The following is a 9,892-nucleotide window of genomic DNA, read 5'->3' as shown; positions in this document are numbered from 1 at the left end:
CAACCCGATCAGCCATCTCCCGAACAACTTCAGTTCTTCGCACTTCGTAATTTCTCACTCGATCCATATGCGTCACTCCACACATACTCCTCAGACACCTCATCTCCATTACATTCAAACTTTTCCTCTCTGCTACACCCATATTTCCTTAAATTTATGAATATTTTGACACACACTGTTTCATTCGGTAGTGCATTCACCTGATCAATTGCCCTATTTGGGAAACTGAATTTCCTTACGTCTTTATCGCCTCTCTTTTTATGTAGTTTTTTTTTTTTTTTTGCAGTGTCCTCTTGCTGATGCTTCCCCATAGGTTATACGAGTATATTCATTTATGTCTATTTCCTCTTTCCCCGAGATGCATTTATAAAGCATAAGCACGTCTTCTGTTTCCTTTCTTTCATGTAGTGTTGGTAGATTCAGTTTTTCTGGTCTTTCTTTGTAGTTTAGATCCCTTATGCTTGGTACCTATCTTGTAGCTGCCCTTTGTACGTTTTCAATCTTACCTATGTGTTTTTTTAAATGAACATTCCAGACTGTACACCAAAGTTGGTCTGATGAATGGTGTTCTTATCTTTCTCAGCATGTCTTCATTTATATATGTAAATGCTATTCTTATATTAGCATGCAGTGTATGCACGTAACGTGCCTTCTTACTGAAGTGGTCAGCCGTAGATAGTCTGTTATTGACAATTACTCTTAGGTCCTTCTCCCTTTCTGATAATCCCAAGCTGGCCTTATTTTCAATTTTACCAAACTTAAATACATGACACGTGTCCACATTAAATTCCATTTGCCATTTATTGCTCCATTCATGAATTTCTTTATTTCTTCTTGTAGTTCTCTGCAAGAATGTGTTAATAATTCTCCTTTGTATTTTTGCATCATCAGCAAACATATTTAGATAGCTTCCACTTCCAGTGTTACTTTATGTGTCATTTATGAATACTAAAAACATAATTGGTGCCTGCACCGAGCCCTGTGGAACTCCGCTAGTCACTTACCTCCATGATGAGTAATTTCCTCTTAGTACTGTTCCCATTTCCCTTTTTCTGAGAAAATCCTGCATCCAACAGTACAGGTTGCCTTGGATTCCTCTTTGATGATACAGTTTCCATAAAAGTCTTTGGTGCGGTACTCTATCAAATGTTTTTTTTTTTTAAATCTAAATAGATACAGTCCATCCATCATTCTTTTTTCTGTAATGTTTCTGTAACCCTATCATAGTGGCTTAATAGATAAGTAACACATTATTTTCCCTTTCTAAAACCGAACTGCCTTTCTGTTATCAGACTGTGTTCTTCTAGATGGTTTACCCAGACTTTTCTTCTCAGCTTTTCTAGTATATTACTTGCTGCACTGGTCAGTGATACTGGTCGGTAGTTGGGTGGATTCTGTCTATTCCCTTTCTTGAGTAGGGAAACAATGTCTGCATTCTTCCAAATATCAGTTAGTTTACTTTGACCTAAGGATTCCTAGAATATAAAATATAATGGTCTTCTTAACTCTTCTGCACATTCATGTAATCTGTGTGTGTGTGTGTGTGTGTGTGTGTGTGTGTGTGTGTGTGTGTGTGTGTTATTAGCCCTGTTAGTTATGTGGAGTGGAACAGTCGCTCTGATAACATTTTTAATTACTAATAATCGAATGATGCTCTTCGTCTAAGTTTGGCGCACAGTGAGAAACACAGTGATATAATATAAAAAATAACATCATATATTCAGGTCAGGTGCGGGTAAGGGGATGAGTCTGTTATGATGTGGCAGGGGTAAACCAGCTCTGCTGTCGGGCCCTGCTGCGGATGTCACTGATTGCATTGCACAGTTGACCTTTGTGCGGTGTGGTGCGGTAAGGATCTGTCCGTTCTCCCCTTTGGGGCTAAGATGCGAATGAATGTGTTTGAATGGATGAGTAAATGGGGAGTGTGTCGTCCTGTCTCGGCTACCTCCCTTTCCTTGGGGGAAGCAGCCTAGGTATATAGATAGATATCTGACGTCATTATTGTATGATAAATTTTGCCTGCATTCAATACACATAAAGGAAAATTGAAAGTGGAACTGACTACGATTAGGCCTGACGTTGGAGGAGAGAGAGAGAGAGAGAGAGAGAGAGAGAGAGAGAGAGAGAGAGAAGCGGGGGGAAGGAAGAAGGCCAGCACTACAACCCACAGTCGTGTAGGGCGCCACAGTGTGGATTGCACTGATGGTGAATGTTGTCCTTAGTTTGAGCCTGCAATTAATTTGCAATTAATTAATCTATTGCTAAATACTCTCTAAAATCTCGGCAGTTGACAAACTGTGCGATAATAAGTTAGCCACGTTTTGCAGAACATGAGAAAATTTGTTGCTAAACACTGACTGGCAGCTGGAAAATAAAGGTGGATGAGATGGAGTTGAAGACGGGACAGATCTGGTCCTAAATCCCTCTCCCCAGAGTAATGGGGAAGGAAGCAGCAATCTCCGAAGGCCTTGAGCATAAGGCAGCACTGAATGTATAATTATAGGCTGCAGGCATCCGAAGAGACGGCCGTGGCAGCGCATCATACATCAGATTTTATTCAGGGGCGTGTGTGTGTGTGTGTGTGTGTGTGTGTGTGTGTGTGTGTGTGTGTGTGTGTGTGTGTGTGTGTGTGTGTGTGTGTGCACATGGTTGGTGTCCATGTCATACCGAGTGTTGCGGTGACAGAAACCAGACGTGCTGTGTATCCTTCAATCATTTCCCTCATTCTGACATTCTCATTGGACGCATTGCATCGTAGTGCTTCACGTAAGTTCTTAATGATGTTGCTGTTGTTTTAACTTGGGTAACAGACATCGCATTCTCATATAACCCGTTTTAGGGAGGGAGAGAGAGAGAGAGAGAGAGAATTACTGCACAAAGGTTAGAGAAAGCCGTTATCTTAGTCTAGGGTATAGGACAACCCTGGCAGCAACATCCAGACTGGATAAGATTACTCCGACATCTAGTGAGAAGATTTAGATGAGAGTTTACAACCACACTATAAACCCCGACATTTTCAGTGCTCTGCAAATTCGAGATTAGTTTGTATATCTTAAAGAGATAAGTAACCCAAGACAAACTATTCATTCATTCATTGCCAGACGCCATGTCTCCCAAACGGGGTGGCCAACGGCTTAGAGTTAATTGTTTTACAGGGAGGGGCACTAATCCTCCACCAACCCCACTTTACACGTAGGGATGCCAACAGCATCTGGTGTTCCCAGGCGGTCACCCATCCAAGTACTAACCAGACCCAACGTTGCTTAACTTCGCTGATCGGACGGGAAGCGGTGTACTCAACGTGGTATGGCCGTTGGCCTATTCATAATTTACTTAATATAAACAAAACTAAACAAAATTGTCCTTACTTAAATTACAGGGAAAACATAAACCAATTACTATCTACAGAAAAACACACAAAAATCAGCATTCTATATCACCAGCCCAAGTCCAGACCGTTACAAAATCTTTAGGGAGTTATATACCCTCTTGTATACTTGTAAAGGGGAGAATGAATCTTGAGGATGAAGGATACAAGAAAATGTGATAATCCCGTAACCAAGGCACAGACTCAACGCCCTTAGCACCACTGAGAGAAGTCCAGGCTATCATTGCAAGCAGCCTTTCAGTTGGAAAAAAGGAACAGATTTCAGGCTTTAAGTAATGCTAAATGTGACACTGATGAGCTGAATGACAGACTAACAAAAGTGCTAAGAGAATCAACGGAGGTAGAAGGAAAACCTAATACAACCAAAACCAAGAAATATTCAGAAAAGACACTCGAGTTTATGAAAAAAACGAAAGGAGATGAAAGTAAAAACAAAGAAAGACGAAATAGAACAAGCGGAATTAAACAAGCTTATCAACAAAAGCCAAAGAGAAGAAAAAAGAAAGAGAAACATCGATCAGATCAAAGAAACCATCAAATATGGAAAAAGTCTGAAACAGGTCCGAAGTAAAATTGCACTAGGAAAGCAATAAATGACATCACTGAAAGACAAAAACGGTGAAATCATTAAATGCAGAGATAAGATGGTGAAGAGAGTTGAAGAATATTTCAAAGAACTGTATGCATCAAAGACAGTAGTACCAATAGCTAACTTTTCAGTTGACACAAGTGAAATAGCTGAGGTAACACCACACGAAGCAAATATTTATCTCAAAAATATGAAAAGAGGGAAGGCTCCGAGAGAAGATGGAATAGTAATAGATTTACTGTTGGATGCAGTAGTAGAAGTACAAAATAGGCTTGCTCACTTATTTACCCACTGTATAAAACAGAAGAAAATTCCCAAAACATGGTGTAATGCAATAGTTATCTTACTCTACAATAAAAGGTGACTCAAAAGATCTTAGTAACCATCGACCCATTAGCTTATTATCAGTCATTTACACACTCTTCACTAAAGTCCTTACGAACAGAATAACAACAATTTGGGAGGAAAACCAACCTCGCGAACAGGCAGGAATCCGAAGCGGGTATTCGACCACTGATCATCTACACACAGTGAATCAGCTAATCGAGAAAACTACAGAATATAATAAATCACTGTGCTTAGGTTTTGTTGATTACGAAAAGGCTTTTGATTCAGTGGAGCACATAGCAGTTATAAATTCATTGCAAGAACAAGAGTGAATGAGAACATTGTAAAACTGCTCGAAAACATATTTAAAGAGGGAACTGCTGCAGTTAAATTACATAACGACTCGAAAAAAATTAAGATTGAGTGGGGCGTGCGTCAGGGAGGTATAATTTCACCAAAATTATTTACACCATGCCTAGAAAGTATTTTCAGAAAGCTAGACTGGGAAAACAAAGGAGTGAACATATATGGAGAAAAGCTAAACCATTTAAGATTTGCAGATGACATTTTCCTAATCTCAGAAACAGCGGAGACATTGCAAGAAATGTTAAATGACCTGAATAGAGAAAGTCTGAAAGTAGGGCTGAAGATGAACCGGAGTAAAACTATAGTAATGTTTAATCTACAAACACCAAAGAGCGGCATCAGAATAAGCGATGAAATTCTTGAAGAAGTTGAGGAGTACAACTACTTGGGACAAGTACTAAAATTAACGAAAGATCATGATAGCGAAATAATAAGACGCATTACAATTGGATGGAAAGCTTTCGGTAAACATAGAGACATTATGAAAAGTAGCTTGCCAGTTTGCATGAAACGAAAAGTATATAACGAATGTATAATTCCAGCTATGGCGTATGGTTGTGAGACCTGGAAACTAACAAAATCAATGGAAAATTAATTAGTCCGTTCTCAGAGAGCAATGAAAAGGTCAATGTTGGGAATATCTTTAACAGACTTGAAAAGATCAACTTGAGCGAGACAGCAGACTATAGTAAAAGATATTATAGAAGTTAAAAAAGAACAGAAATGGAGGTGGGCAGGCCATGGCAAGAATAAGGGATAATCGATGGAGCAAGAAGTTGACTGACTGGACACCAAGAGACTGTAAGCGTAGCAGAAAAAGGCCAGACAGGAGATGGAGGGATGAGATAGAGAAATTTTCAGGGAAAAGGTGGCAAAGATTGGCTCAGTCAAGGAATTCGTGTGAAAGGTTGGGGGAGGCCTTTGTTCAGCAGTGGACTAGTTATGGCTGATGATATATATATATATATATATATATATATATATATATATATATATATATATATATATATATATACACACACACACACACACACACACACACCATAAGATGGGGTAATTGGGCACTTAGCGGGGGAACCGGGCACCCACCAAATTATTTGCAAACTTTCCTATATAAAACCTATAAACCTTTAATTTTCTCAATTCTTTTCTGGTGCTAATTGTATACCTAAGTCTCCCAGCAATATCATAACTTTTCTGGTGTAATTGTATAGCTAAGTCCCCCAGCAATAACAAATCTCAAAATCAACAGTTAGAAACAGGAAAAATTGGTCCACTGATCCTTGCATGCATAAGAGTGACGTTTTCGAGAATTCACAGAAGCCCCAACATTGGAAACGCTAAGGGTAAGTTACCTATGTAAGAAATTAGCTAGAGAAGTCTACTTATGCTCATTTATTGGACATTATCAAAGGTCAGATGGGAACTAGATAACATGTTTGTACAATTAAACATTACCGGGTTATGACAAAGGTAACCCAGGTGGGGTAACTATGCACTTTGGGGAGGGGAACCCATCACATTAACTAATTATCATTAAAGTAAGGTCCCAGGTTACGTCACTCTCCACTCGTGTTGATTTCGAGGTTACGACAGTCCGCTACCAACCAATAAAAAAAAAATAATGAAAAAATAAACATAGAGCGCAGGTTTTAAAGTGTTGGTGTCTGCTGCGACATGCCTATTTCCACTCTATTCTCTTCTCACTTCTTTATTTCCTCCCCTCCTTTGTTCATCCCCTATCGGTTCCCCATTCCTGTATCCTTCCTTTAACTCCCTCCCTCCTCTATTATCCCCCCTCTCGTCCCCATTTTTTCCCTTCCCGTCCATTTCCTCACTAATCCTTAATCCCTCATCTATTACTTGTTCCCCTCACCATTCCTCTCTTCTTTCCCGCTCCCTTTATTCCCTTGTTTTCCAAGCTTCCTACATCCATATATCCTTCTCTCCACTCCACACATCACGCTTTCTTCCCCCTCCCTTTTGTCCTCCCTTCCTTTCTTCCTTCTCATCCTTTACTCTCCCCCTTCTCCATTCCTCTCTCCTCTCCCCCCCCTTTTTTCCCCCTGTCGTCTCTTTTTCCTTCAATTTCTTTCACATCTCCCGTTTTCACTCACTTCTATCTCTCTTCTCCCTTCTTCATCATATTCTCATCTCGTCCATCCTGCATTGCTTGTCCCTCATATTTCACACCACGTCCTAACCCCTTTACTCACTCCCCTGAGGAATAAATTTACGATGTGCAGTCTGGAATTCGAGTTACAAAATCGACTTACCTCACGTTCTACAGAGAACGGAACTCTGACGTACCCCGGGACCTTACTGTATTTAGTTTCTAAATATGTCTCAAAGACTCCTTGTCATCTATTGCTATACTGCTAAGTTTCAGGGATGCACCAGGCTCTGAAACTGTTAGCTAGTTTGCCCAGAGAACCGCAGTGATGATGCGGAACTACAAAATACTGATTACCAGGAGTACACCTGTTTTTTCCTGCTTAAGTTTATGTTGTATATAAGTTTATGTCACATATTATCTTTGCCTGCCTAAGTTTATGTTATTTAGTAGCAGTTGTTACGGAACAGAGAAAGATAACGTACACTTTAAGTGAGAATACTAAGAGTCACTACTGTCCCGTAAAGTTCCAGGTTCAAAACAAAAGAGTTAGGTAAAATTACAAGTTAAAGTTTAATGCTTAAACTAACAACATAACATTCAGGACTCATAAGGATAATGTAATGGCAAAAAACAGGTTAAATATATGATTAACTGCAATAGCCTCTATTAACACGAAATTAGCAAGAGTAAATTTATCTAAGTCAGCCCTGATAAAATGAAAACACTGGGTAATGCTCAGTTAATGCAAGATAAATAATTACAGATACAAACTATTATCAAAAATGACTGACATAAAGAACCTTACATGAATTACAAAAACTTCACTAGGCCTACAAATCAACACCTTATGCTATACAGTACAAGAAAAAAATGCAACAACAGTTATACTCAAATTACACACAGCTGCTAGATGTTTGGAGATTTCTTGAGCACTCACAATAATAATATCTGTACAGGGGAGGACAGAGATGTGAACAAAATGAGGAGCAGATCTAAGTGGCAATGATGCAGAGACTGAGCTCATTATATAGGGGCCGGCAGAGCTTGATACAACTTGTAAGAAGGACGCGCAAATGAAGTCATGGGGACAAAGAGCTGAAAATCCTGCTCTGAACTCCAGAAATGACGACTTACTCTACTATAACGGTAGAAGGGGGAACTGAGGCAGAACACGCTCGTGATCAAACATGCAGCATACTGTGCGTTAAAATTACACAAAGGATGATGAAATCATAGGCTATGTAACACCTCCCCACAAAGAAAAAAAGAAATTTACAAAGGAAATTTCTTATTACTCTAAAACAATCTGTATATGGCATTACAGACCATGCAAAGGTCTTTCCTAATGTTACAAAACATGAGATCTCCCTAGCACGTTCAGTCATAGGTACTTGCCAGTATCCCTTTAACAAATCAAACTTACTTATGTACCTAGCCTTTCCGATCTTGTCTATGCAATCTTCCACGCGAGGGAGAGGGTAAGTGTCTGTTTTGGTGATCTGATTAACACGTCTGTAGTCAATGCAAAGCCTCTGTGACCCACCTGGCTTAGGGACCAGAGTGACAGGAGAACTCCACTCGCTCTGACAGGGCTCAATCATCTTGTGGTCCAACAGGTAGCCAAGCTCCTTCTGGATGAGAGGAACTTTCACTGGGTTCACACGGTAAGGAGGCAGTTTAATTGGCTTTGCGTCTCCAACATCGACATCATGCATCAACACAGTGGTTCTTCCTGGAGTTGCACGGAACACTTGTGGGTACTCCTGCAGTAATGCCGAAAACTCCTGCCTTTCCTTGGGAGGTAGATGAGAAAGCTTAGTCTGGAGATCATTCATGATATCAGGATTCTTCCCCAAACTATCACTCAGGCTCATACTGCATGGGAGAGCTTCACTTGCAGACTCGGGTGGAACAGCTACAGTGCAGACTGGATTATTTTCGTCCCGCCTGTGATATAACTTTAGCATGTTGATGTGACATAGTTGCTTGCTCTTTCTACGATCTGGTGTGGCGATGACATAGTTGACATCACTGAGTTTCTTCTCCACGAAATAAGGGCCACTAAACTTGGCTTGAAGAGGTTGCCCATGTACTGGTAGCAGAATCAAAACTTGATCTCCTGGCTGAAAGTGGCATAACCTGGACTTCTTATCATACCAAGTCTTCATCTTCTCCTGAGCAGCTCCTAAATTCTCTCTCGCCAGCTGTAAAGCAGTGGACAGCCGTTCTTTGAACTTCATCACATACTCCAGCAGGTTGACGTCATCTTCCTCCGACAGCCAGCATTCCTTGAGTAACTTAAGGGGTCCTCTTACTTCATGGCCAAACAGTAGTTCAAAAGGTGAGAAGCCCAGTGATTCATTTGGAGATTCTCTTGCGGGAAATACGACGAATGGAAGACCTTTATCCCAGTCTTTCTGATGTTCCAAACAGTATTTCTTCACCATCGATTTGAGTGTTTGATGATATCTCTCCAACGCTCCTTGGGTCTGGGGATGGTAAGCTGAAGACGTGATCTGGGTGATGCCCAACTCTTTCAGAGACTGCTTGAAAACGTTTGACATGAAATTACTTCCCCGGTCTGACTGTACCTCCTTGGGCAGACCAAACTTTGTGAAGAACCCTAGCATTTCCTTAACCACGTTTTTTGCTGAGATATTTCTAAGTGGGATGGCTTCAGGATAACGAGTAGCCATATCAATCAGGGTCAACACATAAAAAAATCCTGAAGAAGTCTTAGGAAGAGGGTCCACAATATCCACCAACACACGGGTGAAAGGCGCCTCAAAAGGAGGAATGGGAACTAGAGGTGCAACCTTTTCAGTCTGATTACACTTCCCCACAACTTGACAGGTGTGACAAGACTTACAATACCAGGAAACATCCCTGAAGATACCTGGCCAGTAGAAGTGTTTCAAAATGCGTGCCACAGTCTTCCTCACTCCAAGGTGTCCTGCCAAACTGGAATCATGAGCCACTCTAATGATATCCTGCCTACAAACACGAGGGATGACAACTTGATGTACAACCTCCCAATCACAGTCGGCTGATGCTGTTGGGGGTCTCCACTTCCTCATAAGTACTCCTGACTTTACATAATAACAAG

The 9,892-nt window shown here is 40.6% G+C and overlaps 1 non-coding gene across 1 annotated transcript; it reads right to left on the bottom strand.

Moving 5' to 3' along the window:
- Positions 1–3,199: 3,199 nt before the first annotated feature.
- LOC145413014 (5S ribosomal RNA) lies at positions 3,200–3,318 on the bottom strand. The gene has a single exon (XR_013899650.1). It is a non-coding gene; the product is annotated as a 5S ribosomal RNA (ribosomal RNA).
- Between the last annotated feature and the right edge of the window lie 6,574 nt (positions 3,319–9,892).

The sequence above is a fragment of the Coenobita brevimanus genome, chromosome 94, assembly GCF_032717465.1.
Source record: "Coenobita brevimanus isolate Jiangsu-jjx chromosome 94, ASM3271746v2, whole genome shotgun sequence".
Classification (NCBI taxonomy): Eukaryota; Metazoa; Arthropoda; class Malacostraca; order Decapoda; family Coenobitidae; genus Coenobita; species Coenobita brevimanus.
Note: the sequence above shows the minus strand (reverse complement) of the source record. Positions and strands in the feature narration are given on the sequence as shown.